Raw genomic sequence first — 12,780 nt, forward strand, 5'->3', positions numbered from 1 at the left:
AAGCCAGCCCCAATTAACTACTTTTATTTTAAGAGTTGCCTTGGGGCTGGTGAGGTGGCTCAGAGGTTAAGAGCACAGGCTGCCCTTCCAGAGGTCCTGAGTTCAATTCCCAGCAACCACATGGTGACTCACAACCATCTGTAGTGGGATCTGATGCCCTCTTCAGGCAGGTGATGTATATGCAGCAGAGCACTCAGACATTAAATAAATAAAGTTTAAAAAAAAAAAGATTCGCCTTGGTTATGGTGTCTCTTTACAGCAATGGAACCCAAACTAAGACAACAGGTGAAAAGTTGATACCCAAGAAAGAACAATCTGATGTCCTGTGACTCCCCTGACTAGTGATGTCTCCAGGGCTAGCCAAGAGCTCGGAGCTCAGAACAGTGGTCTGCTAAGAAAAAGTCATATTTATTGTTATTTGGGTTTTTTAAAATTTTTATCTTTTAAAGACAGATCGCATGGAACTCAGGCTGGCCTTGAATTTGCCAAGAAAGATGTTGAATTTTAATTTAATTTAATTTAATTTTTTGGTTAGGGGAGGGGATTTGGTTTGAGGCAGGGTTTATCTATGTCCCTGACTGAACCGGGACTAGCTCTGTAAACCAGGCTGGTCTCTAACTGAACACAGAGATCTGCCTACCAGTGTTGGGACTAAAGGCATAAACAGCCATGCACAGTTGACCTCAGCCTTTTACAATATTTATTTCCTTATTTGGAGAGAGGTGTGCAAATATGTCACAATGCGATCATGAAGGTCAGAGGGCACCTCCAGAGCCAGGTCTCTTCTTTTATCACGTGAGTCCCAGGGACCAAATTCAGATCATGAGTCTTGGCAGCAGGCACATTTACCTGCTGAGCCATCTCACTGGCCCCTGATCTTTAACTTCTGATCTTCCTGAGTACTTAGTCTAAGTACCAAGATCACACCATGCCCAGCTTGATGTGGTACTGGGCATCAAAGGACTCAGCCAACTGAGCTACACCCCAGCCCTTCATGTTTATATATAAATGCAAAAACAAAAACAAAACACACTGATGATATTTATTTTGAACACTGAAATTTGAATCTATCTTTGCATTGCCTAGTGAGTGAAAATATCATTTTAAGGGCATGAAGAGATGGCTCAGAAGTCAAGGGCACTTGCTATTCTTGCAGACGGCCTAGATCCAGTTTCCAACATCCACATAGTAGCTCACAATCATCTGTAATCCAGTCGCAGGGGATCTGACACTCTCCTCTGACTTCTATACACACTGTGCACACGTGGTACATATATATGTATAGATAAATACATGCAAGCAAAACATTCACACAAAAACTAAAATAGTTGAATCTTTTTTAAAATGGCATTTTAAATACAAATCAAACATTTAAATTGATTTTAAAACTTTTTGTTGAATCATTGACTTTCACATCATGTACCCCAGTCCTGCACCATATCTTCCTGTCCCCCTCATCTCTGCCTTCACCCTTGCAACTCACCCCCCCACCAACAAATAAAACACAAACAAACAACAACAACGAAAGCAAAGCATAAAACCATCCCGTCGAGGAAGCAGTATGTCCCACAGTGTGTCCCTCTGTCCACACATCGTCACTTGCAAATGTTCATTGCAGTGAGTCATTGGTCTGGTTTAAGGTCTCCGGCTTCTGTGACACCATCACTATTGGATCCTCGCCAAGACTCCTCCCAGGTATCCTGTTGTTGCCCTGTGTCATGGAGATCCTGCAGCTTTGGAACAGCAGCACTGGCCCTTTCACGCATCCCAACCACTTACAGATGGTATAGATTTGGGGGTGAGCCTGGGTGGTAGCTAAACTAGTCAGCCCACTGCCTCTCCCTTATCCACATGACCAGGGCAAGCTCTCCAGCACTGCTCTGGCTAGACCCCCTTTGTGCCACCATCTGCAGGAGGCAAGGTCAGCTCTCCTACTCTCCTGCTGTCAGGACTGGCTCACCCACACCCAGAGCCACTGTGCTGTCCAGCCAAGATGTGGAGCCACCCTCCCAAGTACTGCAGCCAGTGAGAGACAGGGCCAGCTCACCTACCTACCCTCATGACTTCAGGGCCAGTTGTCCTGACTGCCACACGTAGTGGCAGGAGGTGGGGGCGGCATCACTCCTCACCCATGCCACCTCATGGCAGGGCCAGCCCTCCTGGGCTCGTACCCTTGGGTCTGTTTCACTTGCCCCCCCCAACCCCCCAACCAGGGCCAGCCCTTCTGTGCTGCCAAGGAGAGACGCAGTGTTTACTCTCCCAAATGTTCCTGCTCTCATGACCCTGAAGCCAGATCACTCAACTGCTGCAGGTGGTGAGGGACAAAGGTAGGGAGGCCTCACCCCTGTACCCATGCCACCTCACAGCAGATAAGTGGTGGGGCCAACTGTCCTGTGCTTTTGCCCTCAGGGTTAGCAAACCTACCTATTTGATCCCCAGGTCAGCTCTGCTGTTCTGTCCCATTAAGGAACAGGACCCAGTCTCCCGAGTGTTGCAGCTGGTGAGGGACCGAGCTAGCTCTCCAGAGTCCATGACTCTGTGGGAGTCGGGTGGAAGCAGCATCTCTCTGACCATGCCACCCCACAGCAGCTCTCCCATAGATATGCCTGTGGGGGCCAGTTCACCTACACCCCTGCCACCAGGAGCAGCTTCTCTGTGCTGCCTGGGCAAGGCTCTCCTAAGTGCTGCTGCAGATGAGAGATGGGGCCAGCTCTCCAGCATGAGAAATGGGGCCAATTATGTACCGTCCCCGGACATCCATGCGGTTCCCAGTGGCTGCCCAGACATCCCGATGCTCTGTAGTGGTCATATGAACCACAGATGTCAGTGCTGACCCCTGTCGCTGCATAGCTGTGGACCTAGACGTGGTCCTCAGTGACAGCTCAGGCTAGGCCTTCACCATGGCCCCAGGTGTCAGGGCTGACCACTCACAGCAGGCTCCTCCTCACCACCCTCACGTCTCCAGTCCCATCTCTTCATCATGATCAAGCTGCTCCACTCTCTTTCTCTCCCCTCTGACCACCACAGACTTGCACATTGCGGTGGCTCCTGCTGTAGGCTGGCCCTGAGTGGCATTCTCTATTCTTAGTGTGTAGCGTGGAGGTAAGCGGGTACCTGGGGCCCTGATGTTCTGTACACTGGAGGTCAGGTCTGTGGGTGGCATGGCAGTCTGAAGGTCTCTGTCTGTCTTCTTCCTCCCACACTGCGCTGCCTGGAATTGATTTGATTTTTATGAGTCCTAGACAGCTTTGGTCACCTAGCCAGACATCAAGCTAGGATAAAGAAAGGACTGCCATCTGCTCTGGCCCTGACTGATACAAGAACATCACCAACGAGGTGCCTCTTTTGCCATTGACAGAGTGGCATTTAAATTGACTTACGGGACCGGTTGGTGAATTCGAATATTTCATTTATTTATTTATCTTTTTTATCTTTGCTTTTTTTTTTTTTTTTTTTTGGCAACAGTGTCTCATCCTTTAACCTAGGCTTATCTGGAACTGACTGTGTAGCCCAGAGTAGCTTTAAACTAACTCACAGAAATCTTCTTGCCTTCATCATCCCAAGTACTGAGATTGTAGGCATGAGCCGCCAGACCCAGCTATAGAATGAAAATTCAGTATTGTGGAGGGGCAAAAAAAAAAATGTCCACAGGGGAATCTCTGCCTCAGCCCTCAGTCCAGAGACTAGAAAAAGACAGAGCTATAAAGTCAAGGCAGTGTCCTTAGCGACTCCTGTCCTCCATCACCCTTCCCAATCCCCCCTTTACCCTTCATCCCTCTTTCCCACGATCACCTGCTCTCCAGGGTGCTTTGATAACCTCTTCCATGCTAAGGGGCTAAGGATACCCTGGGGAGGCCTATTCTAGAAAGTTCTGAAGAACTAAGCTGTGGCCTTTGCATTCATATATACACACACCTACACACCTATCCTCCGGTACCAGGGATCAACCCCGGGGACTTTGCATACAGCAGTTAGCGCTGTACCACTAAGCTGCATACCCAGTTCTTTCTCTAACTTCGTATCGCAGGCCAGGGCAACCATTAAGCAGCTAAAGATCACAAGTAGATATGGTCTGACCTGTGAATAAGGCTGAAATTTTATTGCTGTGAAACTGATTTTGATGAGGCTGATCTCAGCCTAGGCCCTTGGACTTTCCTATATAAACATCTGAAGAGAAAACAAGTAGCTATTTTCTCAATGTGTATACAGTGAATATACAGTGTGTATACAGTGTGTATACAGTGAGTGTACAGTGTGTATACAGTGAGTGTACAGTGTGTATACAGTGAGTATACACATGGGGACCACTCCAGTGGCCCACAAAGACAGCCTGTGGTCAGCTGTGGAGACATGGGGAGAAAATTCGGTCTGTATTTTCATCTAATTTGGTCCTCAGGACTTGGGACTCTCCTGCTCTGATCTGGTTCTTCTAGCCCAAGCCTATGCTTGGCTAACAGAGTGTGTTGGGAGCAGCTCTCTGCTTTCCCTGGTGCTGTGTTTGGGAATGCTGGGAAAAATGGTCTGAGTCCATGTTAAAGATACAGAGGGGCCCCAGGTAGCCCTACAGGCTGAGGATGAAATCCCAATCAATGTACTGGAAGGTACATTGTAAGGAAAGCCCCACTGTAAGGAAAACCTTCTGGGGCGGGGACGCAGTGCCACCGTGTGGCTGCCAGGCACAGCTTTTCCAAAGGCCCAAAGAAACACCTATCCAGCTAAAGCCTGGTGTTGCAGTCAGCATCCAGGCAGACATGACACTGGAGACAAAGCTGAGTGTTCTACATCTTCATCCAAAGGCAGCCGTCAGGAAACTGTCGTCGCAGGCAATCAGGAGGAGGGTCTCTTCTGCCCTGGGTGGAGCTTAAGCATAGGACCTCAAAATGACAAACTTCCCCCAACTAGCTCACACCTGCTAAAACAAGGCCACACCTCCTAATAGTGCCCCTTCCCATGGGCCAAGTATATTCAGACCACCACACTCAAAACCCAATATGTATGTATGTATGTATGTATGTATGTATGTATGTATGTATGTATGTATAAGTGTGTGTGTGTGTGTGTGTGTGTGTGTGTGTGTGAGAGAGAGAGAGAGAGAGAGAGAGGCATGCATGTGCCTCGGTGTTCCTATGGAGCTCAGAAGACTTTTGGGAGCCAGGTTTTCTCCTTCTGCCTTGAATTCAGGGTCAGACTCGGGTTTATTTTAATTAGGTATTTTCCTCATTTACATTTCCAATGCTATCCCAAAAGTCCCCCATACCTCCCCCCTCATCTTCTTCTTCTTCCTCCTCTTCCTCTTCCTCCTTCTCTTCTTCCTCTTCTTCTTCTTCCTCCTCCTCCCCTTTCGCCTTCCCTTCCCCCTCCTCCTCCTCTTCTTCTTTGCTTTGATTGCCCACTAATATTTTACCTTGGATTTCTAGGTTACATCTAGCTTTGCTTCCTATCTGACCAGAAAGTAGTTCAAGAAGCCACTGTCCATGCCAACTGTAAGCAGAAGGGGCAGATGATGCATATCTCAGAAGAATATTTGTTGTGGAGCAAATATTCCTCAGAATTGAAACATCCCTTCCGGGAGGGAAGTAAGACCCAAGAAATGAACAAAACTGAGCTGTCTCAGGAAGCCTCTGGGACGTATAAGCCTCCCAAGGCCCTGTCCATAGCCCAAGGAGTAAGACTGCTGAATAGTCACAACTGCTGTGGGCTGGACTCACTGACTCCCTGCCCTTTCCCAGAGAGCCCCAGGGCAATAGCCCATTGTCAGTTAGGCTGAGGTGGGTGTGGGATGTAAAACCACTCCAGAAAGTTTGGGATGATAAAGCAAGTCTAGAGTCTGAGACTCAGGTGGGCATCACCGGAGGCTTCGGTGACTCCAGCTCCCTGCCAGACTCCTGACTTGAAACATGTGCCATGCTTCTCACATAAAAGAAACATGTCCTATGGTCATGTAGGCCCCAAACAGACTTCTCCATTCTAATGAGTTACCTAGAGGCCCAGAGGGCTCAGTCAATGAGCTTTCCCTTTCCAGACATCCCTTCTGGCAAAAGGCATTTAATCTCGGGCCCACCCTGAGAAGTGGGTATGGTTTACACACCCATTTTCCACCATGACAATAAACTGTTTAGAACCATGGACTGACTCGACTGACTCTTTTCATCAAGATCTGCCTGCCGTAGGGAGCCAGGAAGAAGGCCTTCGCCTACAGAACCACAGCCTAGTCTCCTGGAGAAGGCCTCTCTGGGCTCCCAGCCACAACTGCCACCAAGCTTGCTGCCAGGCTAAGGACAATCATCCCCATGGGACAAGCTGGAGCTCCCCTCCCTCACCCACCCTCCACTACGGGCTAGACACCTCTCTTCTGCAACTCCCAGGGCGCCTAGATGTCTAAGAGCCTGAGAACCCCTCGGCCTCTGCCTCATCTCAGGCCCAGAGACCCCCCGAACCAGCTCCAGCTTTCTCACATCTCAGACTGCACTTTCCCACCCTGGAGCGGTGCCTCCCTACAGCCCAGTGCCTGCCCTGGCATGGGGTAAGCACAGTCAAACTCTCTGAGTTCTGCCCTGTGGCAGAGTGGACAAGGGCCTACAACCCTACTGTACAGTTAGTTTGCCTCTGAGCCATCCACAGTAGTGATGGTTTGTATATTCTTGGGCCAGGGAGTGGCCTTGCTCAAATAGGTGTGACATGGCTGGAGTAGGTGTGTCACTGTGGGTGTGGGCTTAAGATCCTCCCCCTAGTTGCCTGAAAGTCAGTCTTCCACTAGCAGCCTTTGGATGAAGACATAGAACTCTCAGCTCTGCCCTGTGCCATGCCTGCCTGGATACTGCCATGCTCCCACCTTGATGATAATAGACTGAACCTCTGAACCTATAAGCCAGCCCCAATTAAATGTTTTTTATAAGACTTGCCTCGATCATGGTGTCTGTTCACAGCAGTAAAACCCTAACTAAGACAACAGTGCCACAAGGAACCCAGATACACCCACTGGTTTGCCAGTGGACTTTGGACTTTGATGGAATTGTTTGGTCTGTTAGTGCCCAGAGGGGTAGCAGACCAAATTTTATCTCCCCTGGGGGGAAAAAAAATCACACAATGTTCTGGTCCTTAAAGTTGTTAGAAAAATGGAATGGATTGCCTTAAAGATAAAGCAAGTGGGCTGAAAAAATAAATAAATAAAGCAGGAGTTAAGAGCATTGCCTGCTCTTCCAGAGGTTTAGAGTTCAATTCCCAGCAACCACATGGTGGCTCACAACCATCTGTAATAAGCTCCAATGCCCTCTTCTGTCATGCAGGCATACATGCAGATAGACCACCCATATATAGAAAATAAATAAAACATTCAAGAAAGTCTTTATGGAGCAGAGCTTGCAAATCAGAGTTGAGCTTTTACACAGGAGTCCTTCTACGCAGTGGACAAAGGAATCTGTCAGGGGTTTGTGCATGCTTGTAGTCCCCTTCTGTCACTGTGACAAATACCAGAGAAAAACTCAGCCCAAGGAAGGAAATGGCTCACAGTCAATGGTTGATGACTGGCTAGCTGGTTTGCATTGCCCTCAGTAGATGGCAAGATGGGAGTGTGTGGCAGAGGACGGTGCTCAGCTCATGGTGGCTGGGAAACGGGGAAAGGGTAAAGTCCAGAAGGGCACACCACCAGTGACACACTTCCTCAGCTGCCTCTCACCTTCCAACACCTCCCTCCCAATGGCTCAGGTAAGAACCACCAACTGACTAAGAGATCTGAGTCCCCTCATCCAGTCACTCCCCCCAAACCTATCAGTTGGCAGTCCTGGCTCTGAGGAGGTATTTCAAATCCACGACACAGCAGGGAGTAATGGACTGAGGGTCGAAACTTACACTTGGCCCATCTGATGATTTCTCACTTCTCGTTTGAAAAAGGATTTTTCAGAAAATTTTGTTTTGGAAATGCTGGTTTTTTTGTTTGTCCTCTTAACTCTTTTTCAGGAATGAAGATGATCTGTACAGTACAATATCAGTTACTCATGAAAGAAACACAGTGGGGCTTTCGTGGCCCGTGGGATGGCTTAACTAGTAAAAGCATTTCCATGCAAACCCGAGAGCCTGAATTCCACGCCCGAGTGTCTCCTCAGAAGCCACATAAACGTGGAAAGAGAGACGCTGACTCTTCTCAGGTGCCATCTAGCCTCCCGGTGCGTCTGGTGTCATGCATCTCAATTTTTTTTTCTTTTAAGGATGTATTTCTAATTATGTGCGTGTGTGCCCTTGCTCTTGAGTGTTGGTGCCTAAGGAGGTCCTCTGGAGATGAGTTAGTTACAGCGAGCAACCCCATGGGGCTGCTGAGAACTGAATTAGTGGTTCGCAGACAAGAGCAGTGCCCACTTTAAAACATCGAGTCATTTCTCCACCCCATTTGTTTGTTTGCTTGTTTTAATAAGCAAACCTTTTATTTTCCACAGCGCTTACATTTATTTCCAGGCTCCGAATGGATTTCTTAAGAGGAACTAAGCCTCCCTCCTCCTGAGCTGGAGTTAGTGAGCGGAAGGTATGGGAGGGTGTGGCACTGAGCGTGAGGATTAGGTGAGCCGAGGGACTCCTGACATCCCTCTAGGATGGATCTAGAGCTAGCTTAGAAGATAAGAGGCTCTTCTGGTAGCCACCATTCCAGAGTGATAGCAGGGCTTTAGGAAGGGAAAATGGAAATTTCCCGGACATTTGTCCCCAATTGCAAACGCCGGAGGAGGGCAGGGTGCCTTGAACCGGATATGGGGGAGGGCTGCCGGGGGGGGGGGAGGAGCGAGCTACAGGCGGGGTGGGAGGGGGCTAATGCCAGGGAATCGAGCAGTTCCCTCACCTAGGGTCCCACACTCCTGGTCCATTTAGTCCTGGGGAGCCACCCGGAAGCAGTGGGTTGGATCCGGGCTCTGGCGGAGGCAGCGGCGGGAGCTACGGGGTACTCCGCGCTCGCAGGAAGCCGCCCGGCATCAGAGAGTCTCGGGGACCTCGGTCTGCATCCCAGGTCCTGATGCTGTTTAAACAGCAGCCTAAGGACCAGGAAAGGTAGTAGGCAGTCGACTGGGTTTCACTGCTGAATGCTGCGCAGTAGCGACAGAGCTGCTCGGAAACCAAGTGCAAAGCTTCACTGTGAGCTGTTTTCCGCTGTGGCTGAGACAGAAAGCGAGGAGACTAAAGGGAGCGTAACGCCTTCCGATACAAATATAAAATAACAGTAAAGCCTAGCTCCAAAAGGATCGTGCTCCAGGTGAGGCTCGAACTCACAACCTCGGCATTGCTCTGCATGTACTGCTGTATAAGTACCGCGCGCTAACCGATTGCGCCACTGGAGCTCCGCTGTGGCGGCCTTGCGAAGGATCTATCAGACCCGGCAAGGCGTCGGTGGAGCATGCGCATCCGCCACCTGTGGACGCCGTTCGGACCGCAGCCTCCCGCAACTGCGGACCGGACTCAGGGCAACAAGCCAGTGCCGGTGGATCGAAGGGTCCGGGGAGAGGTGAAGGGACGGGCTCGCACGGCCGAATCTGCCGGGGAGAGGCGGCGTCCTCCGCGAGGCTCCGCTCGGGCCGGCCCAGCCTCCCGCACGCGCAGACCGGCCTTGCAGGGGCGGACAGAGCGACCGCGCGGCTCCCGTGCGCTCCGGGAAGCGAACCCGGATCCCCGGCCCGCCCTTCCGATGGCGCGAGGGTGGGCAGCGGAACCTGGCTGGGCTTCTCATCCCGAGGGTCCTCGGGGGTCCAAGCTGCAAGTGTTTCCCTTCTTCCCATCCTAAAAGTTCCAACGTTTAAAACCAAAAGAGCTAGAAAGCTCAGAATAGCTTTTCTTTCTTAAAACCAGAAAATTGGAACCCTGGACCGAGGCCCAGGTTAGGACTCCCGGGCCACATGCACTTTGTGAGCCCTCATTCCTCTTTTTTTTTCTTTTTCTTTTCTTCTCTTCTCTTTTCTTTCCTCTTTCTTTCTTTCTTTCTTTCTTTCTTTCTTTCTTTTTGGTTTTGTTTGTTTGTTTGGTTGGTTGGTTGGTTTTTGTTGTTGTTTTTGTTATTTTGTTTGTTTGTTTGTTTGTTTCGAGATAGGGTTTCTCTGTATAGCCCTGGCTGTCCTGGAACTCACTTTGTAGACCAGGCTGTCCTCGAACTTACAGAACGTAAAAACACTAGGTAAACCGGGCGTGGTGGCACACGCCTTTAATCCCAGCACGCAGGAGGCAGAGGCAGGCGGATTTTTGAGTTCGAGGCCAGCCTGATCTACAGAGTGAGTTCCAGGACAGCCAGGGCTACACAGAGAAACCCTGTCTCGAAAAACCAAAAAAAAAAAAAAAAAGAAAAACCAATAAATAAATAGAGAGAGAGAAAAGAAAAAGAAAAAAGAAAACAGGAGGAGAGAGACTGCCGAGGTGGCTCAGAGGTTAGAAGTTCTGCTCTTGCCGAGAATGCGGGTTCGATCTGACTCACAATCCTCCTTAACTCCAGTTCCAGGGGGAATCTACGGCATGGGAATCTACGGCATGCACAGACAAATCCATGTACATAATTTTTAAAATGAATAAATCTTTAAAAAGGGAAAAAATATCAGAAGGGATAGTAAGGAAGGAGACCAATGAGGGAGGGGTGATAAAGGAGAATTTGCCGCCCCCCCCCCCCCAGTCCCCGTTGTGTATCTGTTGTTTTATACGTTCAGCAGATCGTGGAGGATCAACCAGTGTGTGTACATATGTGGGCAGATAGTGGGCATCTCCGTGTTTACAGGAAAAGTGGTACCTCAAAAAGGGAACATAAATAGTTTAGGTCCTAAAGAGACTAAGGTTCTCGGGGAGGAAACAAGATGGGGTGATGCTGAGATGGGAGCAGGAGGCAGGTGCCAGGAGCTCAGGAGAAAACGGTCCTGAGCCCCGCAGACTGCCTGTCCTCCCTTTTCAGACTGCCTCCAGAGAGCAGGGAACTAGAAGCCTCACCCAAGGTTCTCACTGGTCTTTATTCGTCTTAAGGGGGCTCAAGTCTCTTGAGTTTCCTTATCTCTAAATCCAGGAATCCTGACTGGAGAGTATTTCCCCACATGACTCCTGCCAACACACTGAAGTTAATTTTTTTAAGACGTGGTCGCACCATGTAACCAAGGCTGGCCACAGATTCGGAATTCTCCTGCCTCTGCCTTCAGAGTGCAGGTTCTACAGGCCAAGTCACCTACCCCATTGCCTTGAAATAATTTGCATTATGATATGTTACATAATAAAACTGATTTTTAAAATAAAATAAAAAAACTTTTTCTAGAAGCAAGGATAGTTAAACCTTGCAATGCCTATAATGTAAAGAGTCTCATTCTTTTCCATATACCAAATAACAAAATGTTTAATTATGTAAGGCAAGGGAAAAGCATGCTGTGTTAGCAGATAAGTTTTAAAATAACATCTCATCTTGGCATAGGGATGAATGTACTGTATATTAAAATGTATGAAATGTAATGACTCATTGTGGCAACAAAAATAGACAAAAACTGTTTCTTAAATGAATGTTTGGAATTTACGCCTTTTGCACTGAAAAAAAGTTGGCTTTTTTTTCTTTCTTTTTTTTTTTTTAATTTTCATGGTTTTGTGTTTAAATGGTGAGATGAACTGGAAGGGTTTCAATTGCTGTGTGCACGTGTGCTATCCAGAAAATTACAAAAGGGGGCTATGACTGTCTTTACTCCTGACAATGAAAGGCCAAATAGCATGTAATGGCCACTGTACTTTCTCTTCATGGCTTTGGATCTGCTACATGAGAGGCGCTGTGATGAGCCTCACAAACAAACATTTTGATTAGCTGGGATGCAATCTGGGAGTCTAGTGAATGAAGATCATCTTGATTTGAATTTATGGAATTACCATTTTATGGTCTTCATTTGCTTTATTTCATCAAATTTTTTATATTTCTTATTTTTAGCCAGTGTCTCATTACGATTATATATTAAGCATAAATGTTGCTGAATAGAAGCCAAATCCTGCACAAGGAGCCCCAGAGCAGCCATCATGGACAGACAGCTGGTGTCAGAGACTTGCTGTGGGTACCAGTCACACCCACCCAGGAGCCTCCAGAACAATTCTGTCTTAATTGGAAGGGCTTCAAGATTATTTTTAGGGGTTTTGCTTTTGCTAGTCAGTTGGTTGCTCTCGTGGTGCCCAGGCTGGCCTCAAACTCAGTATGTAGCAGAAACTAGTCTTGAATTCCTGATCTTCTTGCCTCTGCCTCCCAAGTGCTGGTATTACAGGCATACAGTACAGAACCTGGTTTTTTTTTTTTTAAAGCATCCTTTAAAAGCAGCCTTTAAATACCATTTTTCTCTGAAACTGGAAGGTTAGGTCAGAGGTTAAGAGCATTTGCTGTCTTCCAGAGTCCCTGAGTTCAGTTCCTAGCACCTACGCTGGGCAGCTCACAACCCCCTGTAACTCCAGCTGCAGAGGAGCTGGAGCTTGCGTGTGACATCCATGTGCACTCACACGCATGTAGCATGCACACACAGAGACACGTGCACGGTCACATCAATAAAAAAACAAAAATTAAAAATAGAATGAACCACTGAAAATAAATGCTATGTTTCTTAAAAGAACATCACAACCTGCCACAGCCACCTGGGACAGGGTGAGCCATCCTTAAGTCTTTCCAATGCTCTGTGTTTGTCTGTCTGGGCCTAAGTGCCCTCCTACCCACGTGGTTCCCGATCCCCCACAGTACCATGTAAGCACATGACCCTTTATCTTCTTGAGACAGATGGAGAGTCCAAGGCCCAAGTTCAGTGAATTTTCATGCAGGTATGAGCA

General features: G+C 48.3%; 1 long non-coding RNA gene, 1 other non-coding gene and 1 pseudogene across 3 annotated transcripts; all 3 read right to left on the reverse strand.

The window, feature by feature from the left end:
* Window positions 1-1,028: 1,028 nt before the first annotated feature.
* Window positions 1,029-2,242, reverse strand: LOC147000353 (uncharacterized). 2 transcript variants are annotated; one of them, XR_015045923.1, is made up of 2 exons: window positions 2,056-2,242; window positions 1,029-1,711 (listed from the first exon to the last, which is right to left on the reverse strand). It is a non-coding gene; the product is annotated as an uncharacterized LOC147000353 (long non-coding RNA). The 2 variants fall into 2 exon arrangements; XR_015045924.1 differs by having other exon boundaries at window positions 2,052-2,242.
* Window positions 2,243-8,824: 6,582 nt separating this feature from the next.
* On the reverse strand, window positions 8,825-9,871 carry LOC147000354 (uncharacterized; annotated as a pseudogene).
* On the reverse strand, window positions 9,225-9,317 carry Trnai-uau (transfer RNA isoleucine (anticodon UAU)). Its single transcript is given in 2 exon segments — window positions 9,225-9,260; window positions 9,280-9,317. It is a non-coding gene; the product is annotated as a tRNA-Ile (tRNA).
* Window positions 9,872-12,780: the final 2,909 nt, after the last annotated feature.

The sequence above is a fragment of the Mus caroli genome, unplaced genomic scaffold, assembly GCF_978045245.1.
Source record: "Mus caroli unplaced genomic scaffold, Mus_caroli_1 scaffold_18, whole genome shotgun sequence".
NCBI lineage: Eukaryota > Metazoa > Chordata > Mammalia > Rodentia > Muridae > Mus > Mus caroli.